General features: G+C 41.0%; 2 pseudogenes; both read right to left on the bottom strand.

Annotated features, from left to right (window-relative positions):
* Positions 1-706: 706 nt before the first annotated feature.
* Positions 707-2238, bottom strand: LOC147446374 (uncharacterized; annotated as a pseudogene).
* Positions 2239-2650: 412 nt separating this feature from the next.
* On the bottom strand, positions 2651-4192 carry LOC147446375 (uncharacterized; annotated as a pseudogene).
* Positions 4193-14279: the final 10087 nt, after the last annotated feature.

Here is a 14279-nt window from a genome sequence, read left to right on the forward strand (position 1 = left end):
AACGAAAGAAAATCTATATAGTAATATTCACGTTAGTTTTATATACACAATCTAATACAATAGCTAGACAAAAAGAGTCACATAAGTGAATAACATAAATTTAACTTTTTTATTATAAACAAATTTATTGACTTTATAATTAAAATAATAATATTATAGTAACAAATCTCACAAATGTATCATAGATCTTGCATCAAAGAAATTAAATCTTTGCATCAAACTCATTATGCATGGGTATTTGGAACAGAGACTAGCTCATAAGAAAAGAACAATGTATAAGAGTAACTCACAATAGCTTTTTGAAGAATTCAATGTAAGTCATAAATTTAATAATTGAAAATAGTTGATGCTAGAATGTTCACCCTTTCTTTGGGTCTCAAGATTACATTAAAATAAACAAATCAGCATAAATCACTCAACCACAATTACATCATCCACACTTAGTGGAGAAGAGTCACATTTGGAAATTCTAACTTTGTTTGTGGCCAAAAGGTACACCACAAATGATGAGCGCATGCCATCCATACTTTGCTCTTGACGATCTCCTGTGAAATCCGTACTACGCTTTGCTAGATTGAAACTAGCCTTTAGCGTAAGATACAATGCATCAACTGTTGGAACCTCTAAAAACTTGATTAAAATCGTCTCTTGATCGTCTTTATCAAAGTTCATATCCAAAAGATGAGTACACCTAAAGTCAATCTCCTTACATATTCATGCAGCCCATTTGAGAGTTCATTGAAGGCTTTTGTGGTTTGAAGAGTAACACTCTCATCAAGAACGTTCTTCAGTACACTCTGCATGCATAGAAAATTGAAAGCATAAAAGTTCAGTTAGAGCTCTAGACTATGAACATTTGGGCAATTGATAACAACTACCTTTTTCTTGGTGCAATCTTTTTTTGCCTTTTTAGTCAGCATCATATCCATCATCTTTTGATTCCACTGCATCAAAAAACTTAAGTTAAAGCTCAAAGCATACAAGGATATGAAATATATTTAAGGTAAAAGATGTGAGTAAACCTTAGGTGCACGCTTGCTCTTTCTAGAGCTCACATCCACTTGATTTTCCTCATGAGAGCTCTCAAAATCCATTTGTTCTTTAATGAGTTCAACCTTTGCATGTTCTCAAAATATAACACATTAATTATATATCTAGTTTAATTATTGTAAAGGACAGTCACATAGACATACCTTTGGGACATCTCCAATAAGAGCCAAGAAAGAACCATTTGAAGCCAAAGCCTCTTCCTCTCCTTCTACATACTAATAATAAATAACTAGATTCAAGAAAGTGTACAAAATAATTCGAGATAGTATAAGTTGCGTAAACATACATCTAGAAGGGCTTCAACTTGCACGCCAGTGAAAATATCCTTTGAATAGTTCTAGTCTTTCTCAAAGTCAATATGAGGATGATACACATCCTCATTGATAGGTTGTAAATGATTTTCCTCAATCTGCAATTGTATAACATTTCTAAGTAACTTTAACTAAAAAAAACAAAAAAATTAAAAGTTGTGGGAGAAACTCCCACAAGCTGTTTTTCTTTGTCTTCCGCCTTTGCATTCACTAAGTCGGTTCCCTACAATGCACAACTTCACATAATCAATCTTACTATGATAGCTAAAAACTATGAAAAAGTAATGATAGTGTGGCTTACAGATATTAAATTTGTGGTATTGACCAGCGTTGATTTTTTCTTTTCATTCTTTTGCTTTGCTTGCCTGTGACGCAAGCAAAATGTGTAGATGTCCTCCACTTTCCAAAGGTACTCTGCACCACGGAACCTCATCTCCTCAATTTCATCATGGTGCTCTTGAATGAAGCTCACAAGTTCATCCTTCCCCTCTAGATTGTGCCGTAGGTCACAAAGCTTGGAATCAAGTGCTTTCATCCAACCTCTAATAGTTCTCAGATTGGAGCAATGAACTGCATGTAGACTGTCAGCGTAATACTTTGCAAGGAACTCCTTTCCATACAAGAGTGTTGGATCTCTATCACTTTTCTTGAGTGGGAAGCGAAAGAGTTGCTCGTATGTCGGAACTGGTTTTTCAACTGTGTCTTCCTTTGCAACTTGTATAGCCTTTCTATGCCTTTGAGACAATCTTCTAGCTGCCATACTATTCTTATGACCAGCCTTAGAGGACTCTCCACCACTTGATTCTAGCTCTTTTACCCTTTTCTCTAGCATTGCTATTGTCCCTTTGAGAGACATTGTTTCAGATGGAGAAGCCATGTAATAGCTACAATGTCACAAGTTAAACCTTAAATCATATAAAGTGTGAACAAAACTTAAAAACGAGAACAAAACATTTTTTCCAATCAATTAAAGTATTTAAATGTTAGATACATCAAAGGCTAAGCACTTGTGTATCTCCAAACTACTGGCAAATTTAATTGTGCACCACTTCTTGAAGACATGCACCTTCTACTAACTACAATAAAGTCATGTATCACTACTTTGCATGAGTTCCAATCTCTCTCTTCGTACTGCTGGCTTTGTACCCTCCATGTACAATGATCAGCACTATCATGTACTAGCCATGCTAATTTGCATTTTTTGCCCTGCTAGTCAATCTCTCTAACAACTGCATGTACAAGATCATCTTCACCATCACTTTTGGTTGCTAGAACAATATCACCAACCTCTAACCAAGGGGGTGCATGTCCGATCTCTCCGAGAAATGTAAGCCTCTTTCTTTGAATCAAATCCTTCACCTCATACGCTACTAGCCTATTACGTGTCAACGGAAGAGGTATGAACTTATGCATCAAAGATGAGATTGGTCTTACACAATCCCAAGTGTATGGCATAGTTTGTTGTTGTACAATGCTCATTCCAGTTGCATGATGAACTATTAGTTTGTCAACCCCATTCTATGAGGATATGCATTGTCTATAATACTCTGCCCCAAAATACAAATAATATTGACCATTGTGCTCGATAGAGAACAATGTTTTTATTTTGGCCTTCCAATGCCCTACAGGAAGAGCATCAGTATCACCATTGTCTTGCTTTACAGTCACATGGTCACCAACTTTAAAAGCCTCACCCTCGTAAAGTATCTTTTGGTAGGTTGTGACAAGAGTATTTTCACCTTCGCTAACTGTCATTGCCCACAGTTGCTGAAAGTACCTTTTCTCCTCATCTGAAAGGCATCTCTTTGTGCATTTCTTCTTGGTTATACCTATCCCTTTCGCTCTAATCATGTTGTGGCAGTAAGCCGGTTCATAATCTACCAAAATCTTATGCCATAGCTCCCTGGCTCTTGTTAGAGATGAGAGTTCCAAGAGCCCTTTTTCATATATGGAAGATAGAGCATTGTGGACTCATAGGATGCAGTAGAGTGAAATCATCTGGGAGTATCAACCTTTGGTGTAAGAATGATAAATTCCTCTCGTGTGGCAGGAATCCATCCTTCTCCTCTTGAAGCATGCAAGTAACCCATGTAAACAAAACACGCTTGTAAAAGTGGACATAAGTTATCTCATATTTTTTTATTTGTCTTTACTCCCATATATATGGAGACCATCCTTTCAAAAATGTAACACCAATATACATCATGAGATCCATGCCTGATAATGTCATCAAGCAATTCCCCATTCCCAGCAACATGCTCCAATGGTGAAGAGTTTGGACCAAAGAATTCCTCGCTCCTTACTCGCCAAGATGAGAACAATGATCTCATCATCTCGATACTCTCCTTTGTCCAACCCTTCTCACGACTAAAATTGTAAAATGTGTGGGCAATGTCTATTAGGAGAAGACCAAGCTCATACATGGGTCTTGATACCTCGTTGATGACACTCAATACATATGGCAGACACCACTGAACTAATTTATGACTTTCCTCTGACTTAAAACCTTCAAAGTGCTTGCTAGGAGTGTGTGGCCACCTGCCATTGTGAATTGATGGTGGTGCAAGCTTGTATACAAGCTTGCAACATTCATCCACCTTCTTTTTCGATTCATTTTGCAATACTTGCATGACATTTGATGTATATTTAGTGAACAAATTCAATGGAAGAACATGCATTGTATCATACACCAAGTCACGTGACAAGTCAAAGCCATATAAGTCAAAGAACTTCCATAGCATTGACTCTCCCGATAGTCTTGCATGTGCAAGATTAGCCTCTCTTTGAGTTTGAGAGGTTGATCTTTTGGCCTGAGTTACTGCATTGGACATTTCCAAAATGGAGCGTTTAGTTGGTGGATATCTTGCTTGTCGTCTATTACCATCATAAACATATCGCTCTCTATACATGGGATTACTAGCATCAAGAGTTGCTTTGGGCTTGTCTCTTCGACAACCCTCCTTGCCACCATCCTTGAAGAGTCTTATTTTTCATTGGGCAGGATGGTCTCCACTGACCATCATAAGCATCCCGCGTAATATGCATGTTTGTTCCCGTTCAGTTCCCATGCCAAAGATTTTGTTGACATCATAGTTGTAGTGTACTTGTATTCCTGACATGAACAAGTCTTGCAATTCCTCCATAAGAGGACGTAGAAAAGCACCAAATAGACCACTATTGTTTCGGGCCACTTTCTTGGAGCTGAATGGGAGGAACAATACTGGGAGTACACTAGCGCTGGAAGACTTTCCCATGTTCAAAATTTTTATCCCTACAACCCCACTGTCTTTCTGTGTGGTACGAGAGGACTGGAACCCATCCCAATGCAGCAAAAGTGCCAGGTTACGGGGATCTCCCTGAAAAATTATTATGCCATATGAAAATACACAAAAAATGAGAGAAGAAAGCAAATAAAAATACCATGCCAATAATTTAAAACCATACCTCAATTGATTTCTTACTAGAGACTATACGTATGCGACAATCTCTACACACGAAAATATATTCTTGAGTTTGCTCATTCCACCCTTGTTGAATCTCTGGCGAACGGGATGAAGGGGGAAACGTTTTGTACACCTTATTACACCCTGGGGTTGTATAGATAACTGGAAGCTCAAATGTCTGTTGTGGGTCCCAAAAGTGTTGGACTATACGACACTTTGCGCCATCCCAAAAATCATGGATAGACTCCGGTTGTAGTTCAGGTGGCATTCCCAACCATTTGTCTTGGTTTCTCCACATGGAGAGCATGCCATGGCACAAAGAACGACTTTTCAACATAAGCTCAATTTGTCTTCCAATTGGGAGATAATCAAAGGCTAGTGTCTCCTTGCGAGGCTTGAGACAACTTGGGCACCTTTCACAACATGCCAAGCAATCACGCTTTGCTTTCCTTTTTCTATTGTTATTAATGCATGCACAAATTTACACACTACATCCTTCATAGTTGTCCTCCTTGATTGGACGTAAGAGCTCTGGCTCATGGCGATTCCCTTCTTCCCCCATGCAGACTCTGTATCGAAGAGGTTGTACCATACCAAGCCCTTGAAATAGCGACTGCAACTGCTCCCAGCTAGCAGGCACCCTATAATTATCAAACAAAAAACCATCCCAATCTTGTTCAAGTCGAACCAAGATTTTGCTCAAGCTTGTCTTCTCTAGTGGAGTAGTGCTTGCCTATTCTAGCCCCTCCCATGTCACCGAATAGTAGACGAAGCATTTCATCTTGACCGCTAATGGGAACTTGATATTAATCCCACAATGACTGAAACTAAACGATCTTTGATAAAATCGGAGGATGTTGGCGATCTTCACGTGCTCCAGTTGTATTTGCTGATCTGAAATCTATGCCCTCTTGAAAGCCCTCTTCCACATTCAAAGAGGCATTTGATACTTCCATGTGTGCTACATTGTCATCAAAGTGCCTTACCTCCACATCGTCTCCATTTACAAACCCCAGCTCACTTGCTAGACTGCCTGCAACACTACTTAGTTGTGCATGCCTGAAAAATGTCGTTTTCCCAACATATTTTCCACCCTGGAAAAATGCAGAACATGTACACCACATTCTTCGTGTGGTGTCATTGTCGAATGCACTCTGGAGAGGTGGTGTACTATCAGGCTCATTCACGTTAGGCGATTGACCCTGAAGGGCTTCAAGATCTTTGTTATGATTGAAATCTGGGTGAATTTTATTAAGTGTCTCCTGTTTTCTATGTTGAAAAAAGGTGCTTCTGCTCAGCATTTGATATCCTTCCGGTGTGAATAAACATTTATACGTACATGTACACTTGAAAGTCTTGGAGGTGGAAGCCATGTATGCCTGTATCACCTATTTGTCACTAGCCATGGTTACAAGGACTATAGTGGCCCAAAAACCACATCAACACTTGATGCCAGTGTCAAAGGCTATAGTACCACATACTTTAAGTCGCAGATACAAATTAGATAAAACTTTGCAGCATTGTGCAACTTTAATAATTAAAAAGCGACATACATTAAAAGACTAATCTGAACACGCTTGTAGAGTCTTTTAACATAGATGATGTATACATTCATGCAAGACACAATTTCTTGCTCAGAACAAGGCTTTTAATCACAGCAAGCCTATTACTTAAAATCCTTGGAGATATGGAATTTACATCATGGAAAACTACTTTGTAATAATCAATTGGATTTAAGGTTTCCTTCAAAAGCACTAAAGCCATATTCTCGGGCCACCAATTGGTGTCATCTATAACTATTCTTGAAATGCGTATCGGTGGCCTTTCTCTCCCAAAGACATAAAAGTGTTTCTCTGGCCAAACAATCATCCCTTCAAGATGACAGGCTATCTCAGCAACTAGTTCTTCTACTACTTCCTGTCGAGCCATAACCTACATATGCATGTTGACAAGAATGAGCATCGTGCATTCAAACCTAATTTATTACTAACATGCGTGTGTCAGTATGGAAATGACCCACTCAAAGGCGGCAGGAGGTTGAGTACTCGTACTTAGTCTCAACGAAATCTAAGCATGACATAAACCTCTTGAAGAGTCATGACTATGCCACGGCTAGACGTCGCTCTTATGTAAAGGATATTTAATTAACTGTGTAAATTTTAAAAAATATCCATATTTGTTTTTATTTCTGAGTTACGTACATGTGTACACGTGCTTCATGATTCACAATAACCTAGCACCAAAGATGCTAATAATATAAAATCCTTTTTGGTTTGTATCTAAGAGACAGGAGCATGGTTCAAATTAAATTGACAAAACATAACATTGTCGAATTAAGAGATCGAGCTATTGTTCAAATATCTTTTTGCTAGCTCATTTTTTAACTATACGTTTGTGTGTGTGAGATCCACAGCAACCAACCCTAAATAAAAAGGCACATGGAAGACTTGTTGAAACAAAGTTTTTTTAAAAACAATCTCTTCGATTTTAATTTAAGCCTTTTGGCATATATTTGTACGCATACATGGACATGAATTTATCTGAATTTCTATGTGAGAATGATTTGCAAACTATGTGCGTGAGTGCAAAAGAGAGAGCCATGGTGCAAAGTAGACAGTTAAGTTGTACTTACCTGAGAAAAAAAAGACGCCAAAAAGCTTGTCTTTGTCGACGACACCCCGCTCACGATCGAGCTTCGAGAATCGTTGTCGTTTCACTCAATTTGAAAAATGCATGTAGGGTGCGTAGGTCGATTCTCTGCATACAAAAATATGAACTCCAATGAGAACACAATGGATATTCTTCTCACATTACGATTAAAAAAAAGCCTAAATTAATTGAGTGATTTATACGTATGGTTATGTATGTAGATTACCCAAAGTATAAAGACTTGCTATGCTTGTTCAGCTAGAAGGTCGCTGGATCCGATCCGCTGGAGCTTCTACACAAAGGCAGAAGTTTCGATAAACATGGACTGGCTTAATATTGAAGCGGTGTACGCTAAATAGTTTTACAAATATCAGGTGTACCTAATTTCGGGCTCCTGATGAGCGAGACAGTCAATTCCCAGTAGTTCTCGACTAGCATGCTGCACTGATACCCAACAGTACTCAACGAGCGCGCTGCACTGATACTGTGGTGCCGCAGAGCAAATACATTCATTGGATGAGCATTACTGTGGTCAGGAGGCTTATACGGAGGCTGGGACGAGGGTCGACGATTAGCTCAACAATAATATATTTGGCGAGGAGGAAAGAAAAGGCTAGCTATAGCGCCTGCAGACCGGTAGCCGCAGTGGATTAACACCCAAGGGGGAGTGGAGGCTCGCAACGGTATTTTCTGCAAGCGCTAGCAGGTACAGTCATCAATTAAGCTTGTTGTCCCTAAACCCTGCACAGGAGACGTACATATTCGAGGACGTATAAGCTACTACTGCAACCGCGCGTAGCTGGTCGAGACCTGCAGATCAGCGCGCAAGACTCTTTTAGGTGTGTGTGTGTGTGTGTGTGTGTGTGCGTGTCTGTGTGTGACAAATAATAGTTTCAATATCGAGAGAGACAAGAGAGATGTCTTAGACTAAGACATATGTTTGGCCGAGACTCATATGTTTCTTAATTTGGAAGGTCAAGCCTTTTAGAAATGCTACAATCTAACCTTGTCATTATCCCCTCCTTGTATGAATCATTTGGCATATCATGTTGCCTAATGATAGTGAAAATAAGTAGTATCATTGTAGCATTATGAGAGAGAGAGAGAGAGAGAGAGAGAGAGAGAGCCTTTTATAATAGACTATTTTTCAGCAATGCATAAAGAATGTGAATATGTATTGAGCCCATGCTTTGCTTGGCCGCAACAACGCACGGGTCACATACTAGTCGTCATTCTAAATGTCTCGGCTCTCTGTTATATGAATTTCACCCACTGTCTAATCTTTTCAAGAGACTCCTCCTGTTGTTTCCTCAGCCTTTGAGGTCTCTTGGGAGTGTCCCTGCGGCATAAGAAACTCGTTTTACAATGCATGTGTGTGTGTGTGTGTGTGTGAGAGAGAGAGAGAGAGAGAGAGAGAAAGAGTAGATATGTCTCTAGTATTATAGGTGGATTCTTAAGCTCGTTGTGATTGGTGTTCATTTTCCTACAAAGACTCCGTAGAGAGAGAGAGTAGTAAATATGTCTCTAGTATAGGTGGACTCTTACGTTTGTTGTGAGGCTTGTTCACTAGAAAGACACCAGTATAGGTGGACTTTTACGTTTGTTGTGAGGCATTTTCATTTGACTACAAAGACGACTCCCTATGTGTGTCAGTGTTCTCTGTATGAATGTCACCCAATGTCGATTCTCTACAAGAGACTTAATTCCTATATTTTCCTCTAGAGTGTCATTTTCGTGTCAATGAAAGGTTCTCAAGTATTATTGGTTTGTTGGCACTTGTGAAGGTTGAAAATGTTATCATGTAATATTGGTTTGCTGGCCCATGTGGAGGTAAAAAACGACACTATAAATCATCTCTGTAGCGGTTGTACAAGGACTTTTAGTGGGCAACAATAAATTATATCAATGCCAATGCGAGAAGAACCGAAAACATAATATTGTTCCATACCTCAAATGATTGTAGTCCATGTCTATAGTTATTTGGCACACTTCGCTATATCAACTATCTCCCTCCGCTACTCCAATTTTCATATAGCACTACCTTACTAGGTCATTTATATCCTTTGCCTAGAATGAGCAGGTTGACAAGAATGAGCAATAGATGACGAACACCTCTCTCTCTCTCTCTCTCTCTCTCTCTCTCTCTCTCTCTCTCCTCTCAGACCCGTGACACAGAGAGCGTTGTAACAGATATCAAAATCCTCTCTCTGAACCACGATGTAGCGCATCTCTCTCTCTCTCTCTCACACACACACACACACACACACATGAAAACCATAGAACATTGAAAACTCTCTGATCCGTGACACAGAGAGTGTTGTAATAGATATCAAAATCCTCTCCCCCTGACCCATGATGTACCGCATCTCTCTCTCTCTCTCTCTCTCTCTCTCTCTCTCTCTCTCTCTCTCTCTCTCTCTCTCTAGGATGTACACGCACATTCGTGACACGTGGCAACGCTCACAGCTCGAGAATATTTTGAGCTCTATAAAGTAGTAGTGTAGATTGCAAGAAAACCATAGAACATTGCATCTTTATGAATCAATTAATTGCAGTATATTTGTTTCATGGTTGACAAACTGTAGATCTCTATCTGGCTCATCCAAAATGTCATTTAAACATGAGTTGTTTCCTACTCTTTGATAATGTAACGTCAATAAATAAAAGTGCTACATTTTAGCATTCACTCTATTCTTCTTAGTTTCGCATCTTGCTTTCCTCTTGAGCTGTGCTCAAACTTTGTTTAATGAAGCTTGCAAAGGGAAGATGTCGAGCACCAAAATAGACCTTAAAAATCAACATAATTCAATCATCATCACCGTTATCCTCATAGGTCTTCTCTACCATCTATGCAACTTGCAATCCAACAGGCACCATAGCCTCCCTTCCTAATTTCACCTTCAGAGATGGCCATCATACTCAAAGTGTTGCTAACCTTACGTTTCAAAACTCTCTCTCTCTCTCTCTCTCTCGCTCTCGCTCTCTCTCTCTCTCTCTCTCACACACACACACACACACCATGCAGCAGCAGATGACTCTCTCTCTCTCTCTCTCTCTCTCTCTCTCTCTCTCTCTCTCTCTGTGTGTGTCTCTCTGACCTGTGACACAGAAAGCATTGTAACAGATATGGAAATCCCGTGTTTACATTTCCTATATAGAGAATATCGTTTAATAAAAGTGTGATAGTTAACCCTATATAAGAAATAGTAGGTACGCTCATTTTCTTATATTGAATAGCATGTTGCTTAGATAATCCACTTGTTTTCCTATATAGAATCCTCGTGTTATGTAGACATTTTCTTTTCCTAGATATATATAGAAAACCAGCTTGGTATAACTAGTAGAACACATACATTTTACAAAATACATAGGTTTTTTCTATGTAGGAATTGATTTAAAGTTCCTTGTGTGAGGAGTATTATGAAAATTTGTGAGATCATTTGGTCGCTCCTGCAGCCATTTCTTCCGCCATTTGGGGTGGTCTTCTACGAGGGCTTTGGCTTCTTCAATTGTCAAGGTTATGCCCTCGTAGCCACCGTCTTCATTTCTGGGCAGGGCTGGCCTCATCTTCTCTTTCCATAGTATGGCCTCGTGCCTCATGATCAATGGGAGTGGCAAAAATTCATGCCCAAACACTTTTACTTGTTCTTCGGGCTGAAGATAGGCCAGTGCCGCTGATTCCATCACCTTTTTCTCATGTAATAGAAACTCCTTGGCCGGCCCTTCAGGCATATTTTCAATGCTTTGCTCTATGTCCCCTCTGACATCCAAGGCCCCTGGGGTCTGCCCTTGCTACTCTTCATCATGTTGTGATGTGCCTGGAAGATCTGGCATTTCAGGCATGTGCGGCAATTGGGCATGCAAGTGGGTCTCTGTTTCACTGATTTGCATTGTGTGAGTCAGAGATCCCACTGCCTCCTTTCCCTTGTTTAATACTTCAATTTGTTGCTTTTGGGCTTCAAGATCAGCCTTTGCCTTTGCTAACTCCTGTTCAAGGTCCTTGACCTTCGCTTCATGCATAGCCGTCTGAGTCATGAAACCAGAGACAAGAAGTTGTCTCTGGAGCCTTTCTTGTTGTAGCTCCTCTTGTAGTGCATTTAATGTATTCATTGTTGCACTGTCCGATGTTGACGCCGTTGCGGTGGCCGGATCTTGAGTTTGCAGTAAAGCTGTCAAACTGTTTTTTACAGTATTGTATTGAGCATTTATCTTTTTGAACCTTGAATCTTCATATTTTAGCTGTTCCTTCATCTTCTTTTCATTCTTGACCAGCTCGTGACATTGAGCTTCTTTCCTAGTAAGCTGACTTTGCACGTCTAGTAAGTCTCTCAGCAGATTCTCATTTTCTTTTGCTCCGCTATCTCTCTCTTGTGTCACCAACTCAAGCGCCGTTCTAAGATTCTCCACTTCTTCATTCGCAAGCTGAGCTCTTTCTCTGTGGAAATCCCTCTCTTGTACCTTTACTCTTTGGCACTGGAACTGCCTTGAAAGAGTTAGTATTATTTTTGTATAATCAAAACTTCTGACCTTTTCATAAGCTTCCTCTTGGGAGGGCTTGGCTAGCTGCATTAATGGAATTTTTGATTGTTGTTCAGCAGACTCTGGTTTTGTGATTCCACCCCGTGTTGTGTCCAGATCTTCCTTGTCTTTTTGAGTTGAAGGAGGTGGGACCATTGTTTTTTCAGCAGTATCTTGCTGCTGCTGCTGAGAAGTGGGAGCAGTGGGTGAACTCGGTGGTTCAAGGGGTTTTGGTGATGGAGGAGGTTTGGGAGAAGAAGGAGCTCTTGGGAAAGATGGAGGCTGGTGGGAAGAGGGTGGTGAGACAAGAGGCATTGTTGTTGAAGCAGAGGGGGGAATGGGATCCATTTGTATGTGTTCTATTGTTTCTTCATCTTCCACCCTCGGCTTCTTTGGGCTGCCCTCTCTTGGCTCCAACACAGGCTCTTCGGCCTTTCTTTTCAGAGCCTCTTTGATCTTCTCACGGGCCAACTGTGCTGCCCTTTGCTCCTCACGGTGCTTTTCCCGTTCAGCCTTTTCCATGTGCTCAATCGTGCCTGTTAGATCCACAATCTCTTTTTCTTTCGTAATTTGAGTACTTTGAGCTTCAATCTCTTCTTGAGCTTTCTGCTCCGCTTCTATTCTCCTCTTTTCTTCTTGAATAGCCTTTTGCTTTTTCCAATCTGGCCTCTTCCGCAGCCATCTTTTGTGCTATTTTTTTAGCAGCCTCTTTTGCTGCTCTCGCATCTGCTAAGGCTTTTTTCCTTGCTTCTACCCTGGCCATGGCTTCATCCAGCAGTACTTGCTCCGCTGATCGGGGTTTCTTACCTTTTCTATCCAATGGAGAGGATGTGTCCTCCTCTTCACTTGGCTCATGCTCTGAAGGGCCTTTTGCCTCAGCTCCTTTCTGACTACCTTCTTCTTTGTCTAAGGCCTTCAGAGTCCTGTTCTTTGTCTGTCTCTGTCTTCTCATCATCACTAGAACTCTTTTTTGATGATCTAGTTGATCTTGATGAGGCTGCTGTGGTTGTTGTTTTCACAGCTTTTGGTACAAACCTCGCATGCTAGATTAAGGAAGCTTGTGACCCGGCCGTTGGCAGATCATCTATCATGCCCAAAGCCTGGTAAGCAATCCTTGTGAGCATTGGTCCTGCACTCATATAGAGCTTCTTTGACAAGTTTTTGAGGTTGGCTTCTATCAAAGTTTCTAGTATGAATTTCTCGTAGTTGCATCTGATTTGTCTTTTCTCTGCCACCGACAAGGCCATCACCACCGCGATGTGGAGTAGTGGTTATGTGTACCTTGGGGGCTTCTGCACCCTGAAATGTTGGGATATCAGCCTGAGTGGAAGCTCCAGGTCACTGTAGCAAACCATAAGTGCCGGGGTAGAAATGGAGAGCCTCATTGATCACCTCAGTTGTGATCAAAACTTGATTCTTGGTGTCGTCTTTGTCTGTCATCAATGCTCTTCCATCGTACTAAATTGAGCTCATCAGCTCATGTGCCCTCATGTAATCTATTGTGAGGTCCCTACACCATCATCTCAATAACGGATCTGATGAGAAACCTGACAGGTCGCTAGGTCCTAATCAAAACAAACAATATGGGTAAAATGAACTGACAAACAGTCTCTTGTCACCAAGTAACTCGAGACTGAGCTGTCAGAGAGAGGAGTCCTAGCCCTGTTTCGCAGGGAAAGCACTGCACTATCCTAAGCTAGACGGTCCTAGCTTTCACCTTCCAAAAGAGATCAGATCAAGATGCCTTTTTCCCCATGTTTCAGAGGCACGGCCACCTAGATCTTACCGCTTGAGGGGCAATGAAAGATCGACTAGTCATCCTTAACCCCACCTTCCAAAAGGAGGAAAACTGACAATACTTGGGTTCTCTCTACTTCTGGGCTAATGGGAGGTCTGACTCGTAACTAGATATTTACAGGGGTAGAGAGTTCCCGACTAATCGGGACCACCCGTTTCATATGTTAAGTATGGAGCCTGATTTACCCTTGTAATTTTCTGTGGTAAAAGCGCACATTTGTAAGGCCCCCATTATGAGGAGAAGCCATCGTGCGTGAAGGAAAATCACTCACCAGAAACCAAAATTTTCACGGATAAGAATCAGGGGAAACTTTAAAGGCCTTGGGGGCGGAGACCCCCGAGACTTTTTTTTTTCCGCCGGAATATTATGACCGGCCGGCGGTCGGAAAGTGGTCGGAAAACAACAGGTCGTTTGGCCGGTGGCCGGTAGTCAATGGCCAATGGCCAGTGGTCGGAAGTCAATGGCCGATGGCCGGTGGCCGAATTCAAAAGCGGACTTGTCTTCTCAAGG

The sequence above is a fragment of the Adiantum capillus-veneris genome, chromosome 12 (genome assembly GCF_014529385.1).
Source record: "Adiantum capillus-veneris isolate H3 chromosome 12, ASM1452938v2, whole genome shotgun sequence".
NCBI classification, from domain to species: Eukaryota; Viridiplantae; Streptophyta; class Polypodiopsida; order Polypodiales; family Pteridaceae; genus Adiantum; species Adiantum capillus-veneris.